This window comes from Ambystoma mexicanum, chromosome 3p (genome assembly GCF_040938575.1).
Source record: "Ambystoma mexicanum isolate Mex_15411 chromosome 3p, UKY_AmexF1_1, whole genome shotgun sequence".
Classification (NCBI taxonomy): domain Eukaryota; kingdom Metazoa; phylum Chordata; class Amphibia; order Caudata; family Ambystomatidae; genus Ambystoma; species Ambystoma mexicanum.
The window spans coordinates 869,696,321-869,715,306 of NC_090925.1; positions in this window are offsets into that span (position 1 = coordinate 869,696,321).

The window sequence follows — 18,986 nt, forward strand, 5'->3', positions numbered from 1 at the left end:
TGGGCTGAATAGTGTATTGGTATACTTATTTGTATCAGGATCTCATATTCTCCCTCCTCCAATCTCACTACTGCTGCGCCAACGTGCTCTTCACCAGTCTATGGGCAAATGGATGCTGACCCATCTACAAAGAACACTTCCCCCTCACTCAATGCATTTTTCATTTGTTTTGGGAATGTCGTCTCCTTCCCCCTCATAGGTGGCGCAATCATGGTCTTGCATGTCCTCGATTGAGCATGGCTCTGTGCGGAATGTGGCTGGGTTCACCGTTTTGCAACGTATTACATGGACATTCGGGCTAGAGATAATTATCTCATATGCTGATGCTCTCTGTGTTGTGAGTGTGGATTTGGATCTCTCCAGTATGGCAAACAAGGAGTGTTCCACAAACAATGTGACAGAGCATCCCATCACAATTGAGGAGCACTTTTCAATGGCGAAGGCAGCGGCTGCAAGAGCCTGTACGCATGCAAAGTGACCCTGCATTACTGTGACACCTTTCCAGCGATGGCAGTTCAGACGGCAATGGTCGTTGTGTGGTTCCACATTGCGTGGATATTCCAAGATGGCTATGCACAACGGGCACAGGAGAAGTGACAGTCTAGTTGTTGCACACCTTCAATGCATGCAATGAGAAGATCACATGACTACATTTAAGGATCGAAACTCCTCCATTCTGTGCGTCGCTTCTGCTTTTCATGACGCGTCGTAAGTTCGCTATACTATTTGCCAAGACTTCTGTGGATACTTCTATAGACCTACCTTAATTCCTCTTTTCTGTCTTCCTTCCCGTATAGCAACCCTTTGGGTATCCCCTCTCGAGCGGTGATTTCTTTACTGAGTTTATCGGCCCGCAGTCCTCTTTCTACTCAGCTGTCTCTTCTCCGATCAGAATCCATCTCTGGGCCAGTCATCCATCTAGAGAGAGTGAGTCCTTTTTCACCTCATTAACCATCACACTCCTCCTCCGCTCTCTCTCCCACTTATTCTTGTGATTGATTATTTTACCTTTATTAGGAATCTCCCTCTCATCCCTTGAGTGAACGTCCTTACCTGCTATCAAGACCAGTCTTCTCCAAATTCTCCTTCAAAGGATTTTCTTCTATCTCTTCCCATTACTTACCTGTCAATTCCTTGTTCTGTAGGAATCGTAACTCCTGCACCACCAGCCGTCCTCCAAAGAAGAGCCAATCCCTCAGAAGCATTCTTTAAGACCACCCAGGGTTTTCTTCCCCTCGAGGGTTTCCCTGGGTTTCGTGTCTCTCCCTCTCCGGCTTCCTATACACCCGGGAGCAGGGGTAGCAGGGGTTTCAGGGAGATCCTTGCATTCGTCGATTGCTGCTCCAGAAGACTGCCAATAGTCCAGGTTAGTGACAGAAACCAGCCTCTCTAACATTAACAGTCAATAACAGTAACAGTAAGCAACGCCACTAGGGCTTACCTGGGCTGGCGGCTTCATCATGGAGCAGCAAATGCAACAACTAATGTGTTACTCACCGAACCGGAAGGAGTACTTGATTCCAACCTGGATCGAGATGTGAGGCAAGCCGCGGAAGTCTTCAGAAAACCGAGGTCCCCTGATTTCAAAGGAATCAGGCTTCCTCTTAGAGAGGGGCTCTTTTTCACGACGTACCACTCTGCTATTATGTAAAACAAGACAGAGTAGTCTATAATGCAAAAGAGCGGAATTGAGCACACCATCAAGCAATGCTGTAAAAAATACAAAAAAAACTGTTTTGAGTATAACGCCAACCTGGTGTGCAAAGGTATACAATTATTGAACACAATAGAATCGCTGGTACCTGAGATAGTGGAAATGAAGTCCTTGAGAGGAAGTCCCGTATCAGTTCAGTAAAGTGTTCAGAGTTCCAAAATGAGGGATGACAACGAAAGGATAAAATAACAAATGGGAAGGTTAGTATAGGTAGGACAACCCGAACGGCACGAGGGACGCACTAGGACCGGGTTGGTGCAAAACTGGAAAGCGTTCGTACTGCACTTTAGTGGAAAATACACATCATCTTCACAGGATGTAACACAGTCAAATGAGTAGGTGAGGTAGAAGTAAATCCTTACTTAGGCAGGGCTGGAAATAGGTTTAAACTGATAGAAGACTGAATTCCTCTGGAAGCAAGGCGTTTGCTGTAAGAAGAAAACTGAAGACTGGAACTCCGTTCTCAGCGGGGAATGATGTGCTGAAAACCCGGCAGGAGGACAGGCTGAGCGGGAAGCTCAACAGGAGGAGCTCGGCAGTGTAAAGAGACTGCGAGCGATTCACAACCAAGGCAATAGATATCGAAGGACAAATCCAGGAAGCAAAACAGGAGACAAAGCCAAGGTCTGGTAACGGTAAATCAAATACAAAGCAGGATACTCGGAGGGTGATCCGAATGGAACAAGCCGTAGGAAGGCTACGAAAAGGAACGCCGTAACGATCAATTAGCAGCAACGAAGCTCCCACGGCTGACCGCTTTTAAGGAACAAGGAGGCGTGGCTTCCGTGAAAGCGAGGCACGTCTGATCAGCTGACTAGCAGATCTACGTGACCCAAACAGTTTCCAAGGTAACTTGTAACGCTGCCAGAGCGAATTCCCTGATTACGAGATACTCCGTGGGAACGATCTTTCCGGTAATGTCCTTTGTTGCTGCCGTAGCGTAACATAATGGCTGCGATGCAATCCATGTCATTGGAAATGCAGAATCTTAAACAAGATAATGCCCAATTAAGACAACAAATGAATCGGGCCTTTTCTGAGATACCCCCTATAGCATTAAGCACGGGCAAGTTTGATGAGAACCCACATAAATTAAAAGAGTTCCCCGACAGCTGCACAGGCCAATTTACGTTTAAATTCCGTTTTCTTCCTACAGATAAGGATAAGGTGGGCTTTCTTATTTCCCATTTGTCAGGCCCCGCATTAGCGTGGGCCACCCCCTTAGTTACCTCCGGCAACGCCATGCTGGTTTCTTATCCCGCCTTTGTCAATAGTTTGAGATCCATGTTCAGTCGTCAGGAAATATCTGTGACCACTCAAGAGAGACTTCTGGACCTTCGACAGGGCAGTAAGCATCTGATGTCCTATATTACCCTTTTTAAACAGTTATCTTCAGAAACTGGGTGGCCCGATGACGGATTAGTTACTCTATTTCGCCGAGGCCTTTCGGAGGAGCTTAAGGACGAGATTTCTAAGGTTCCCCCGGCCCGCTAACCTCACAGAAATGATCACCCTTGCCATGCAAATTGATTTTCGACTTCAAGAACGGACTCTTGAGAAGAAGAAATATAAGGGTAGTCGTTCTCAAACTGAAGCTGTTCCAAGTGTGAGTAAAACCATGACAGCTGAAGAACCTATGTAGATCGGAACAGTCAAGGGTCCTTTGTCAAATGTAGAAAGAGAACGAAGGAAGTCTTTAGGACTGTGTATGTATTGTGGCTCGTCCTCTCATATTTTACGCAATTCTCCCATTGTCCCTCCTCGCCGACCACGAACCACTGTTCTGGGAAACGCCAAATCCCTGCCGTAGAGGGAACCACGGCAAGGGATTCTGATCAGAGTTCCCTTCATAAAGTAGGATTATCTCTAGAGCCATCTGTTAACCAGCACTCTATGGTTGTTCTTTCTTTGACCATCAGCCTGCCTGATCGAGTTATCCCACGTATTCCGGCACTGCTGGATTGCGGCGCTGCAGGAAACTTCTTGGATGATCAATGGGCAGCTACGAATGGGATCGTTAGAACAACCAAATTCTGTGCCACTCCGATTCAAGGAGTCGATGGGAACCCCTTAATCTCTGGTCCTATTCGGGAGCAGACCAAACCAGTTACGTGCTTGATTGCTTTCCATAAAGAATAACTGGTGTTCGACCTGATAAAGACAGCTCATTTCCCGGTGATTTTGGGACTTCCCTGGTTCGGACTCATAACCCCTTTATCAATTGGAAAGCAGGAACACTTTTCCTGGGTTCAGAATACTGTATTGGTCACTGCCTGGACCAAGATGCGGTAGGAGTGCAGACCCCTTCTGAAAATCCTAATGCTACCGGTATATCCTCTATCGGCCTTTTACAACTGATTCCTCCTTGTCATCAACATTACAACAAGGTCTTCTCAAATCCTCTTTTTCCCACTTTACCTCCCCATTGTAGGGATGATTGTCATATCTCTCTGCTCCCGGACCAGCCTCTTCCATTCGGGCGGATGTATGTTTTGTCTCAAAGGGAAAAGGCAGCTCTCAAAGAATACCTCCACTCTAACCTGCAAAATGGTTTGATCACTGAGTCCAAATCCTCAGCAGGCGCTTCTCTGTTTTTTATACCAAAGAAGTATTCGGAGGAGCTCTGCCCCTGTATTGATTATCGGGGACTCAATAAGATCACCATTCCCAACAAATACCCTATGCCTTTGATCAAAGACATCTTGGAGGCAGTTCGTGGAGCCGCATTGTATACCAAGTTAGACCTTCGAGGGGCATATCACTTGATTCGGATTGCACAAGGAGATGAGTGGAAGACAGATTTCCGTACTCCCTTTGGTCATTTCCAATACCAGGTGATGCCCTTCGGATTGGTAAGCGCACCCGCCGTTTTTCAGAGATTCATGGATCACCTGTTTGCTGATATTCTTCTACATTTCGTTATTGTTTACTTAGATGACATCCTGATTTTCTCCACGATCAAGAGTGACCATATACATCATGTTAATCTCGTCCTGGATCGGTTACAGGCCAACCAGTTATACTGCAAAGCCGAAAAGTGTGAATTCCATCAAACACAAATTACCTACCTTGGCTTCATTCTCTCAGCCCACAGCATATCCATGGACCCAAGAAAAGTTTCAGCAGTTGTGGATTGGCCACCCCGACTACTGTTAAAGAGGTTCAATGATTTCTAAGGTTTGCAAATTTTTATCGTAAATTTATCCCGTGTTATTCCAAAACCATTCTACGCATTACTAGGCTTCTAAAGAAGGGAGTCACATTTCGTTGGGATTTATCTGCTCAACAAGCGATTGAGACTTTGAAAGGACTGTTCACTTTTTCTTCTATATTAATTACTCCTGATCAGACACGACCTTTCATCGTGGAGACGGACGCCTCGCACCATACTTTAGGCGTGGTTCTCTTACAACTGGTAGGACAAGGGGAGGAAAGACCAGTCGCATACCTGTCCAAGACCTTCACCTCCTCTGAAGAACATTATTCGGTACTAGAAAAGGAACTGCTGGCAATCAAAAGGGCCTTTGAAGAATGGAGACACCTCTCACTGCGGTCTCCCTTTCCAGTAGAGGTGCGCACTGACCATCAGAACCTCAAAGTTTTACAACAAGCTCAAACGACGAACAGCAGGCAAGCACGATGGGCCCATTTCTTTTTACCCTATAAAATCGAATTCACCTTTCTACCAAGGAACCTAAACCTACGGGCAGACGCGTTGTCTCGCAAGAACCCTCAATCTTCAAAATTTTGTTCTGAAAAGATGTTCCCTAGAGCCCGATTTGTTTCTGTCATCCTGTATTTCCTTCAGATCCTTAAACAGGAAACTTCCCATCAACTACAGCAATGCGAAGAGTTAGCTACCACTTACCATCTTACCAAGGATCAGAATCTATATTTTCATGCAGACCAGGTGTTGGTTCCCACTCCTTTTCTACAATTGGAGGTGTTCCAGATGTGCCATGATTCTCTAGCAGCCGGACATCGGGGTATTCAGACCACTCTCGATCTAGTTAGATGGCATTTTTGGTGGCCCACTCTTCAGTCAGATGTCATCGACTACGTCAAAGCATGCTGTGTATGTCTCCAATCTAAAACATTACGAGCTCCTCCTTTTGGACTACTTGCCCATATGCCCATCCCAGAAAGACCATGGTAAGTAATTTCTACCGATTTCATAGTGGACCTTCCACCTTCCTCTCAATATACTACCATCATGGTCACCATAGATTACTTCACAAAGTTTGCCCACTTTACTCCACTGCTTAACATCCCAGGAACTGCCCAGATGTCCAAAGTCTTCATTTCTGAAATATTTTCTCGACACAGTCTTCCTGATACTATTGTCTCTGACAGGGGTCCACAGTACACTTCTGAATTTTGAAAGAGAGTATGCCATGTTCTGGGCATCAAGAGGGCTGTTAGCCCTGGTATCATCCTCAGACCAACGGACAGACAGAGCATCTAAATCAGACTCTGGAAGGCTATTTACGCTGTTTTGTTTCGGCTGCTCAAGACAATTGGGTAGATCTCTTACCTTTAGCAGAATATGCCTACAACAATGCCAGACACTCGGCTATGAACACTAGTCCTTTCCATTGCTTTTATGGATATCATTCCTCATTCATTCCTACAGTCTCCTCGACTTCCTCGAGATTCTCTGGAGTAAACAGTCTTCTTGCTGACATACAAACGGGCCATAGGATGGCTCGCTTGTCCCTTCAAGCAGCAAAGGACCGGGCCAAGAAGTATGCCGATAAACATCGTCGAGATCTACCATCCTGTGGCAAGGGAGATAGAGTCTGGCTGGCATCTCGATTTCTCCCCAAACATCTGGTTCCTTCTAAGTTATCTCCTAGATTCTTTGGACCCTTTTCAGTGGTTGATCGGGTGGGAGCCTCTGCAGTCCATGTGTCTTTACCTCCCTCCTGGTTTCGCATCCACCCGGTTGTCCACCTGTCCCAAATTAAATTGGCGGTACAAGATCGTTTTCAGCGATCTACCAAACCTTTTCCTCCTCCTGTAATGACCAACTCTGGAGCAGAATTCAAAGTAGCCAGCATTTGTGACTCTCGCTATAGTCGAGGTCGTCTCCAGTTTCTAATTTATTGGAAGGGCTACTCCCCGGCAGACAGGACCTGGGAACCTGCTTCGGGGGTTGACGCGCCTCGTTTGGTGCGGCGGTTTTTTCGGCTTCACCCGGGCAAACCGGGATCGCCTCCTCTAAGGAGGGGTCATACTGTTACACCTTTGCAGCGATGGCAGTTGAGACTGCAATGGTCGTTGTGTGGTTCCACATTGCGCGGATATTCCAAGATGGCTATGCACTACGGGCACAGGAGAAGTGACAGTCTAGTTGTTGCACGCCTTCAATGCACGCGATCAGAAGATCACATGACTACATTTAAGGATCGAAACTCCTCCATCCTGTGCGTCGCTTCTGCTTTTAATGACGCTTCGTAAGTTCGCTATACTATTTGCCAAGACTTCTGTGGATACTTCTATAGACCTACCTTAATTCATCTTTTCTGTCTTCCTTCCCGTATAGCAACCCTTTCGGTATCCCCTCTCGAGCAGTGATTTCTTTACCGGGCTTATCGGCCCGCAGTCCTCTTTCTACTCGGCTGTCTCTTCTCTGATCAGAATCCATCTCTTGGCCAGTCATCCGTCTAGAGAGAGTGAGTCCTTTTTCACCTCATTAACCAATTCCAATCCTCCCGGGCTCTCTCTCCCTCTTATTATTGTGATTGATTCCTTTACCTTTATTAGGAATCTCCCTCTCATCCGTTGAGTGAACGTCCTTACCTGCTATCAAGACCAGTCTTCTCCAAATACTTAATCCAGTGTAGGTTTAAGTACTGTAAGTGTCATTCTCCTTCAATGGATTGTCTTCTTGAGACATTCTATCTCTTCCCATTACTTACCTGTCAATTCCTTGTTCTGTAGGAATTGTAACTCCTGCACCACCAGCCGTCCTCCAAAGAAGAGCCAATCCCTCAGAAGCACTCTTCAAGACCACCCAGGGTTTTCTTCCCCCTGAGGGTTTCCCTGGGGTTCCTGTCTCTCCCTCTCTGGCTTCCTATACACCCGGGAGAAGGGGGAGCAGGGGTTTCAGGGAGATCCTTGCATTCGTCCATTGCTGCTCCAGAAGACTGCCATCAGTCCAGGATAGTGACAGAAACCAGCCTCTCTAACATTAACAGTCAATAACAGTAACAATTACTGAGTCAAGAGTGCAGCTATAGTATGCTAGTGGCTTGTGGCCCAAAGATGTTCATCAGTGTTCCATTTGAATGTGAGAACAAGAACAATTCCCATTCGTAATCAGGTGTGGCTAGTACGGGAGCTGTACATATCAGTTATTTTAATGTTGTGAAAGCAATATACATTTTAGGTGTCCATGTGATTGTGGTGTTGCCTTTCTGAGCTTATTTTAATGCTTGTATCAGGGGTCGTGTGTAGGCGGCATAGTTTAATATCCATGTCATGCATTAGTTACATATACCGAGGTATTTCTGCATGTCCTTTACTGTATGGTGCCTGGTTGCTACTTGCACAGTTGCTGCTCTGTCGGGTATTATTCTTTTACCATCCTTTGAGATAATTTGTCCTAGGTACAGCACCTCTGCCAGGCAATATTGGAGTTTGTTCTTATCTACTTTGTACTCCTTGTGTGCTAGCAACAGGGTAACAGAGTCTTTCCTGCAGGTTTCTTCCCCCTCACTACATATTAGGAGGTCATCAACATATTGAATGATAGTGCTTTGAAAATCAATATTGCTGAGATCTTCGTGCAATATTCTGTTGTATATGCTTGGACTTTTGCAGTACCCCTGTGTAGTCGGCAGTGTTCATACATTTCCCCCCTAGGGTGAAAGCTGTTAGGTATTGGGAGTCTGGATCAAGGGGCACTGAAAATAAGGTGTTCTTCAGGTCCACCACAGTGAAGTGCATGGCCTGTTTTAGGATACTGCACAAAATGGATGCTGGGTTTGGAACGAAAGGGAACTCTTTTTGGACAATGTCATTAAGTGGGTGGAGGTCCTGGACCATATACTACGACCCACCTTTCACTTTTTTAATCGGATAAATCACAGTATTGCATGGGGAGTTGGAGGGGATTATAATACCCCGTTGTAGTAGTACACGTATTGTGTCTTTTATTCCTTCCTCCGCTTCTCTTGATAAGGGATACTGTCTGACCCTGGGCAATACTGCCCCTCGTTTAAGCTTTATTTTTATTGGGGTTACTTCCTTCAACAACTCTATATCCTGGGTGTTCGTAGTCCATGAATTTGGTGGCACTTGCTGCAAATCCATATCGCAGAACAATGGTGGGGCACTGACAATAGTCATGAGGCGGTTTGTCACTCGTCTGTTTTGTATCATATCACATGGCATGCATATTTCCATTATTATTTCCCCGTCAGTGTCATTGTCAGTGAACAGCTCTTCATCAGTTAATTTGTGTAGTGGCACATTGGGGTCAATACACAGTACTGTCCGCCATTCACAGCCATGTGTGTCCAGGCCTATCGCCACAATAAGTTTGCAGAAACCTGTACTCCCTGCAGGTCGAGAGATAGGACTGTGCCGAGCAATATCTCGGGTGTGGCCACTGGGTGGAAAACAAAATCAGAGGGTACTCTCCAGTCTTTTTGTGTGATTTTTGGCACTACTCTAGTTAACACTTGTATGCCATAAATTGACATGTCTGCGTTGGTTGGTATTCCTCGTATGGCTGTCTCATTGGCTATAGTTTGTATTAGTAGCATTGCTCGCATTGAGCACACACCAGGGGTAGAGCACACTATCCCCCTGTCAGTAAACGCAATGGTCATGTTAAGCTTAATGAGTAAGTCTCGTCCCAATACATTTACAGGTGAGTTCTCATGGTAAAGTAGGGGTGCTCGTACCGTTTTTCCTCCAATTTTAACATCTAAATATTCTGTGTAAAGAACTGTGACCACAGCCCCAGAGAATCCTTGTGTCTCAAGGTTTTTGCCAGATAACGTGAAATCATCTTTGCATAGACATGATTTCTCTGCCCCCGAGTCTACATAACGATGAACTGTTTGTTCCCCATCTCTGCCCCCACCAGTGGACCCTCTTCTGGGCGTAAGGTAGTCGATAGGACTGGAACACAGAAGGGCTCTCTGTGGGCTGTCCTAGTCTGGGTAGGTGCTCGTTCCAGGGCAAGAGAAAATGTTTTCACTCAGTACACATGTTCCTTGGTAAGGCGTTGGTGCACCGGTGACAAAAGGATTTGCATGTGTGTGTGACACTTGGTTCTGATGGGTAGGGCGGGTCTGCAGGTATTGCGGGGGTTGTCGGAGTGTGTTGTACCCGGGTATGGGTTTACTGTCGGGCTGCCCATCTGGTTCATAATTTCCTATGGGCAGGCCGTACGGGCTACCCGGGTGTGGGTGGCCGCGCTGTTGTTCATTACTGTACCTCTGATTATTTTGATAATTGACCACAGGTTGGATGAGACATTCCCTTGCAAAATGCCCTCACCTCCCGTATGACCAACATGGTCCGGGTCCGCCCCCCCCTCGGTCCTTGTCCTCCATATCCCCCTCCTCCTCCCTGTTGCCCTCGGTACCCACCTCTCCCCTCGCGGGTCTTCCTTGCCATTGGGGTCCCACATACCGTTCTTCTCCACCCCACTGCTCCTGGCCATTGTCTGCCCATGCTGCAGCCATCCTAGCCTGTATAGCCACCGACACCTCCCTTTCCTCCCTTTTTGCTCTGGGGGCGGCACTGCAGTTATTGCTGCGACCTTCACCAACTTACTCTGCACACGCTTTGCTTCATCCGCTAATCTCCTCTGAGCCATTCTTTTTTCCCTTTCTTTGATCCTCCTGCAATGGTGTACTATGATGCTTTGTATATCTGCCCACCCTTTGGCTTCTACCCCAGCTATTTTATCAAGGGCCTTCTGTACTGCTTTTGGGAGGCCTCTCTTAATGATGAAGTTGAATAGAGAGGTGGATTGGTGCCAGGCCGTGCCTGTCTCTGCTCGCCACATCTCCTGCACCCGAAGAATAAACTGTGCAGCATCTTCCTCGTCCCCCATAGTGCATTGCATTACAGAGTGTAAATCTGGGGTGTCAGGGAAGGTCCTCCACAGTGCATCCCAGACTTGTGCTCTTACGTTATTAAAGGATGCCCTGTCGTGCATGTCATTTCCCATGGTCACTCCCGGAAACCCCGCCTTCACCCATACTACCTCTGCTTGGTCTTCTACTGTAGATATTAACAGGCTTTTAATGTCTCTGATCGCTAATTGGACCCTCGCTGTATTCTTTTCAAATGCATATATCCATTTCCCCGCACCGCCTGAAAGCAGTGGAAGTGCTTTAAGGAGATTGTTCTTGTCCATCATTGCCCAAGGCACATAATGGGGTCGTCCTGCTCCCTTGTGGATGAGGGGCATCTGTAGTTTTGATCTCACCTTTCCCTTACTTACCTTTACTCGTTTCCTTTTTGCCAATGCCATCTCCCTATCCTGCTTCAGAGCCTTCCCTCCCATTCTTCTTCCACTTCTGTTATTTGCAAAGTTGCCCACTGGATCTGCTGTACCCCTCCTACTGCCCCTTCATCAGACTCATCAAGGTCACTCCAGCATTCCTCTTGTCTCTATGAGGCTACTGTATCATATCCTACACTTTCTATCTCACCTTCTCGTTCTACCCGGACCGTTTTAATTGGGGCACTGTCTTATTTGGAACAGGAAATCCCCGGATTTCCATTCATCTTCTGGCAACAGAGAAGAGCTGTTTACTGGGGGTTGTAATGGTGGTTGTCCTGTCATGACCCATACTAATGCACCCACAATGATCTCTACACATGCCCCTTCCAACACCTTATCCTCAACTCAGGTACACTCAGTGGGCAGTGTGTGGACCAGATGCCTTGATGACTGGCAGAGGCAACAGTATTTGGGCATTCTTGCCCCCCATCAAGATGACCCCAAGTCAGGACACTACTTGGTAACCAAGATGGCCCCCAAATATTCTGTTTTGAGATCCGTGGTGGTCTAGTGGTGCCGGGTGAGCCCAGGGCTATCTAAACCCTTCCCTGGGCTACACCCACCGCTTTGTGTTTCCTCCAGCTGCAATAGAAGGCAGCGTATCAATTACCAACCCGTTCCGGAATCCACGTGCGGATCAGCTCGCAACACCCAGGAACTTCATACTAACCTGTTACCAGTCTCGAACGCAGCTGACATCCGCGATCGCCCGATCCAGCATTCCAGAAGCAGCTGATCTCTGCGAAACGCTGGAAGCTTCATTACACTTGCAGGACTCCAGCTGTCAGCGCCCGCTCCTCGCAGCGCCCGGAACACGCTGACTCCTGCAATAAAAAGCACAGTGAGCAAGCTTTCCATAACCTGACCCAGCTCCGCCCCCTACAACTTACTTACCTTCTCCACTCTCCGTTCTGAGAGCGCACAAAGCTGCTCTCTGTTCCACGTTTCATTAGACCACCGTACACCCTGGGAAGGGAGCAAAAAATAACAAAGACATTTGAAAGGCAATCATCTTGAAGGCACAAACGTTATTAGCAGGAGGCATTGCAAGGAACACTAAAGTGGAAGCAATGCAGCACAAACTCTTACAGCCAAGCAGCTAAGTCAAGAGCAGAAAAGCAGTGACTTAGGCAGCACAGACTTTGCTTACAGCATCAATGCAACCATTGTAAGCAGTGCAAGAACATTAAAGGCTCACATCAAAGCATTAAAGACTCACAACAGAGCAGGAACATTATCCCCAACCAAGCAGAGCCCGAAGTTGCATCCTGAGTGCCACAGCAGGCCTGGGCCACAGCCAGTGAAGTAACTGGAGCCGGATGCAGACCTTCAGGCCTCACAGCAAATTCATAAGGTGAGCCTGAGCCACAGCACAACCAGCCAATTCTGGGAATCACAGGGATATGGGGGTCTTGGGCACACAGGGCATACTCATGAACTTCTCCTATATTGCAGATCCAGGTTACTACCAAACCACTCTCCACCACGCTGCACGCTGGGCAGTTGCCATTCTACGTCGCAGAGGGGAAAGAGTGTTTTGGACTCAGCATCCTGCCAGAGACGTAGCACCACACCCACTTCTGACAGTCCGGACCAGGCACTCCTCCAGGGCACCCGAGGTAAGCGTTACAGTCCTCCCTTGGTGGTAGTGTTGTTTCGCAAAGTGCTTGTAATTGGGCCAATTCTGCCTGGGTAGATGTTAATACAATTTCTAAATCTCAGGTGGTGGGCCCTGGGGTGACAGGGATTGTGTTCGTTGGAATGTATAGAGGGGGTGGTGCGGTGACTGGTGTGGCTGGCGCATTCCCCCCTGGCACGTACACTGGGTGAGCATACCCCTCTGCGGGTCTTGTGAGCAATGGGTATATTTTCTTTGGTTCTTCGCTCTCTTTCTCCTTACCTCCCACTTTCTTATTCGGCCTTACCGGGGGCTCTGCCTCATTCTCCTTGGTATTTGTAGGGGGTGTTTTCCCTCAAACATCCTCCATAAGTCTAGCACTTCTCATCTGTTTTGGAGCCGTTTCCCCTTGTATTTTCCCATTAAATAAGTTGCTACATGATTCAATATCCCTTTGTCAAAAGATCCCTCTTCTGGCCAGGTATGAGGTGATCCTTCTTTTATTTCGGTTACCCATTGCCCATGGTATTTCTTTATTCGGTGACTTTACAAGGGGAGGTGCTTACAAGTAGGTGAGAGTGGTGTGTCTATTCTGATATTCGTCAAAGGACCTTTCTTTCCCGCCCTGTCTCCTCTTTACCTTCAAACTTCAACCTTTGGTGTATCCATCACAATTTTCATTTTCTTTTATTTCAAAACATTACTCATACATTGTCATGACGGACACATAAAACATTAACCATTAAACATTTTAAAAAAACAAACCAACAAATATAATGACAACACCAAACATAGAACGTAGAATCTTAAATATTCCCATATGCCCTTAACCCCTTCTCATTTAACCCTATTCCCCTTCTTCCACACTGAGCACTCACATCACCTCTGCCCCTCCTTGGCCTTCCTCCATAAAGTTATACACTAAAGATAATAACCCCTACTATTTCCCGAGCCTACTAAACATACAAGGCTCTGACTTTTTTCCTTTTCGTGACTTATTTCCAGCACTGGCCGAGACAGTGCTTTGCGGCGCTGCCTTCCATCCCCTTCCTTTGTTTTCCCTTGCAATCAATACTCACGTGTCCGTGGTCTTCCAAGAGCCTCCATTTGTGGTCTGTCCACAAGTGGGGGCCTCCACGTCGTTGCCCCACCCTGCTGCGGCGAGCAGTTGGGTATTCACAAAGCCCGGACACACGAAACCTTCTCCGCAGCATACGCATTTTGATTGGAGACTGGTCAGCGGTAGGTGAGGGGCGGCCTTTCCGGGAAGCCCTTGATCTCGCTGCAGGTACGGGGATGTTGAGGAATATCACGTCGGACAAGTCACCAAATGAAGGCACCCTCTGCCTAACACGTCATATAAAAAGGACCAAATAATGGACACACCCAGCTAGGGAATGAGACCAGGCGATGGATTGCAAGTGTAATAGGTATATATAAGATAGGTTGTGCATGCAGAGACCTCTGCTGCCCGGAGAGCGCTCTGCCAAACATTACATGGGCAGCACATTATAAGTCAAAATTGCATCACTAGTAACGCCACACGATAGGTACACAACTCTGCCATACAATTGGTGAGACACAATGGTACATTATGTATCCATATGGGGTGACCATGTTGGGTTGGCTGTTGCTTCGGTGTCGATCCCACAGCATGTGGGTCAGCTGGGCTCATCTCCGTGGGGTGAAGGTGGTGTTGGTAAAGTGCCGCATTGCTAACTGTCTAAGCTATGACAACAGGATCTGAGAGCATGAGATAAATGGCAGACATAAAAGTTTGGCATGAATTGGGGCTCTTTCAGAGTTCACTGACAGGTTATATGGAAATTCTACCCTCTGCACCTAAACAATCATAAAACATAATGCTCCAGACCCAGGTGCCCAAAATGGGGATTTTGATCTACCTCATGCCTCATGATACAGACAGACATGGGTTATTTTTATGGAGAATATATTGGTGTGGGGGATTAGTGCTATGGTGGGTGTCCTTGTATGGTCTCTGCAAAGGGTCAGATGCGTATCTGTATCAAAGAGCAGAGGGGTACGAGTCCAGTGGACTATGGCTTGATGGGGTGGGGGTCAAGGGAGCACAGGTAGGTTAGTGGAGATGGATGTATTATTGGGCTGTGGCCTGCTCCGATCTCACACAGTGCAGTGAGCTCATCTTCCCCAGGACGATACTGAATGTGCAAACAATGAATGGCTGGATTTCCGTGAGAACAGGACTTGTGTGGACCTGGCGGGTGGTCTGGGCTGTTTGTGCGAGGCCCTGGGCAGGGGAAAGATTTCTAGAGATCATTTTCGGACCTAGCAAAAGATGACGTCTGGTGTGTCACAAGATGGAGTCTTTGGGCTTCAAAAAGGCTTGGTTACGTGTTAGTCTTTGTTAATGGTTAGAGGGTGATTAGTACAAATTATGCACAGGAGAGAGGGGGGCATCTCCTCCCCTTTAGCATACATGGGATTTATCCAATGCAGGAATGGTAAAGGGGGTGGAAAAGACCACCTCTCCCCCAGCAGAAGAGCCACTTTGTCTTCATGAAAAAATGTCAGCCCGAGGCAGACCCTTTTGCTGGCTGTGAGCAAAACTTCACAAGGAAAACTGCTTCTCCCAGCCTGGATGTCACCCATCTAATGACCAACCGCAATAAAAAAGGACCTGCTTAAGGCGTCGAAATTCAGTGTTCTCCAGATCTGTTGGCTCTGAAAGCATGGACTTCACGATAAGTCACCCTTGGCCAGAGCACGACTAATATGAGTGAAAAAGGGGGCACCCACTTCAAAGAGCAAGCTTCCAACACAAAGGAGACTGATAAAGGTACAGGCTGACCCAGTGAAAATAAATGGCCAGGAGCAGGACCACTTGTCCCACATGAAGATTCACAATTTATTTTAAAAGGACTATCATCATTTAGGCTTTTTTCTCAGCCATCATAAGGCAGATGGATTTCATCTGTGTACCACTTTTTATGTCGTTTCCAGGAGATTTTGGGGATATAAAATGTATCTATCTGTGACTTTGGGAACTGTAATGGCCAGTTAAACTAAGTTTCTGGCTGATCCCAACATGTTCCAAATATGAGAGTTGCTAAGTGGGTGGAAATTGAAATTAGGGATATGCTTAATAACGTACATATTCATAACTGTTGTGCTTTTATGGAAACGGCAGAAAGGTACCACATGGCCGTGCTACATGATACAGATTTGATGGTCAGCTTATCTAATTCTGCATGATTAGTTGAAACAGAATATATGTTTAATATGGGAGTTGCTACCAAAACTTTGAAGTTGTGATACATAACTAGTTTTTGCCAAAAAGTTGAGAGGAGAACAAATGGCATTTACAAGTGGGAATTGCCATATGTTGCTCCAGACCCCTACACCAATCCTGACTTGGAGGCTGGGTTTGGGAGGAGAGAGAAGGGTAACTGTCCAATCCTAATGGCAGTGATCATTGCAGGATACTTCCCCAAGATTGTAAAATTGGTGGGTTCATCGCTGCTATATAAAGGCGGAATGCACTAGGACAGGGGACACACAGGGAGAAAAAGAAGAAAGACAGGAGGACAGAGAAAAGAGACAGACCATCAATCAAGAAGGCTTCTGAAACTTACCATCTGACAGCTGTACGGAGACACCAGAGGAGAGTGCCGAGAGTGCATCTGGGTGGAGTTGTCCATCTCTAGGAAGGCCTCAAAGCTGAGTGGGTCCTACGGTGGAGAGCGGGAGGCCATCTTTGAGAGTGGAGTGACCAGGCCCCTGCCCTATATTTCCAGAGTGCCCTGAGATGCAGCTGGCGTTGCTGAACCTTAAACAGAGGCTTGCTATGTAGAATTGAGCCCTGGGAAAGAGGGGTGTCTTTGTTCTTAAATCAGTCTAAACTTTGTATGCAGCTTCCCCAAAACAGGACTTTCAGTGAGGGGGGTCGGGCAGGGGGGTAATGGAGTCTGAAATCCAGAATTCCCCAAAGCATTCAAATTTTTCTGCCTGACTTCCCAACATAGACCAAAGCAAGGGAGGGTCTGAAAAACAAAGCGATAAATCACCCTGTGTTTATTTTAAACCAAAAGTGTGGGCGAAACCATAATTGCCATATGTATTTGAACCAATCTTGAAATTCTACTGCTACCCTCTTAAGCCTGCAGGAAAATCAAAATAGCACAACATTATATAAGAACCCTTGTTATTGGTCAGTGTAATTATTTTGTGAAGTGAAATTTGCAGAAAGTTAAGAATTTCGATTGTGTTCTTTCTAAACTCACTTTTGTGATTTATTTATGCTGAGAGAAGTTGATTGTATTATGCCACGGATAAAGTGGTTTTGATATTTTCGTGCTAATTTCTATTACTTTTAATTTAAATAAATACCAATATATTTCCTGTACACTGGCCTGGTTCTTTGTTCATTGTTAGCTCAGGGAAGAGGGATCCAAGGGGCAGGATATATGTTTGAGATAGAATCTGTTAAACAGTTTGTTGTGTCACCTCTTGAGTGGGGAGGGAAAGAACTCCCCGTGTTTAGGGTAGCTTCTCAATAAACCGTTACAAAGTGGGGGCTAGGGCCGGGATTTAGCTTCCTATTCCTGACCCATGACAAGTACTTTGTGACAGTCTATTCATTTTGATGCAATTGCATTAAGGTGGAGGGAAAGTCATCTTTGTTTTCTTAAAGTGCCACTAGGACTTGACACCTGAGTTCTAGGGAGGTGTATAGGTAGAAAATTAAGTGTGTGTAAGAATTTATTTGAGTGAGGATATCAAGCAGCAACAGGGTGAGTTTTCCCCTGCATAAAGAAGGTTTTATTAAAGTGCAAAAAGCCAATTGTTTGTGAAAATGACTACTGTACAAATTGGGGAAGCCACAGAGCATCTCCTTACTAAATTACTTGTCAAAGGAGAATGGGTTGAGGACGATGCAGGAAACTGGCAAACCAGAATTATCCGTGAGCTTACCTCAGTAAGCAATGATATTTGGCTTGAAGCCGGAATATTGCACAAATCACTTGAAACATTTTATAGGACCTCTCTGAATGCTCTGAATCTGGATGGGCATGTGCAGGAAGGCTCACGGCATGCTTGACAGCGAAGATTGGGAAGTTAAGACACAGTGGTTCGCGTGCAATGAGCTGAGGAGTAATGGGTTGCAGCGTGAGGATTACAAAGTTAAAATGGCACTGTGCTGGAATAAATGGGACGGATTGAGAAAACAAAGCACTGGAGCTGCATCGTTGCTTACAAGTGAGCCCGAGGCACTGTGTATTGCAGCGGATGGGTGTTGATGCATAAAAGCAGGGAAGATACTTTGTGTTCCAGATGGTAGGGGGAACACGAGCTAGCTTGTGCAGGCAGACAAACGTACGGCCCGAAGAAAGAAAGAACATGGCAGAGATCAGACAATAGACGGAATGCGGGCTGGTCAGCTTCGTTACGATGCAAAACACTGCAATGCCTAACAATGAGTGAACAGTTGGTCCAGGACCGCGAGTTCCCGACAGGTTGGTGGTACAGTAGCAGCATAGGATGAAAGACTGTCACAGGCACTGCTGCATTGGGGAACCGAACGTTCCGAAGAGAACGAGCTCAACGAAACTGAAAGAATAACAGTGGATTCTGTAGCGGATAGTTAAGGAAGCACAGATGGAACTCTCAGAGCCACGCAGACACTTCGGACAGCAGCAGGAGACAATGAAATGCTATGGGTGACACGAGGATTGTACAAAGGGTGCTAGAGATAAGCATGACGGAACAAATTGATGCAAGGTGCTCGCGGATGCCTAACGACAGCTAGCACCGGGAGGTCAAGAGTATAAACAAAAGCAACTCGTAATGCAATGCAAGGCTTGTAGCCTGTGGTAGTGTACTACTAGAACGCACTACGTAGCAAGGGAGCATTTCTCGGCCATAGCAGCCGCAATTTAATGCCGGTTCATGAAACAAGGAATGGACACACGGTGGTTATAGGCATGATAGCGGAGGTCATGCTCTGCCACACAAGGGGGGGGAAGACTCAGAGGAAGCTGGGATATCAAGTTTGGTAAATGCACGTAGATAAGGGAGTGGCACAGAAGCCCTGTAGCGGATGAGCTATGGTGAACGGCTGGACTATGACTGCAGCTATACCT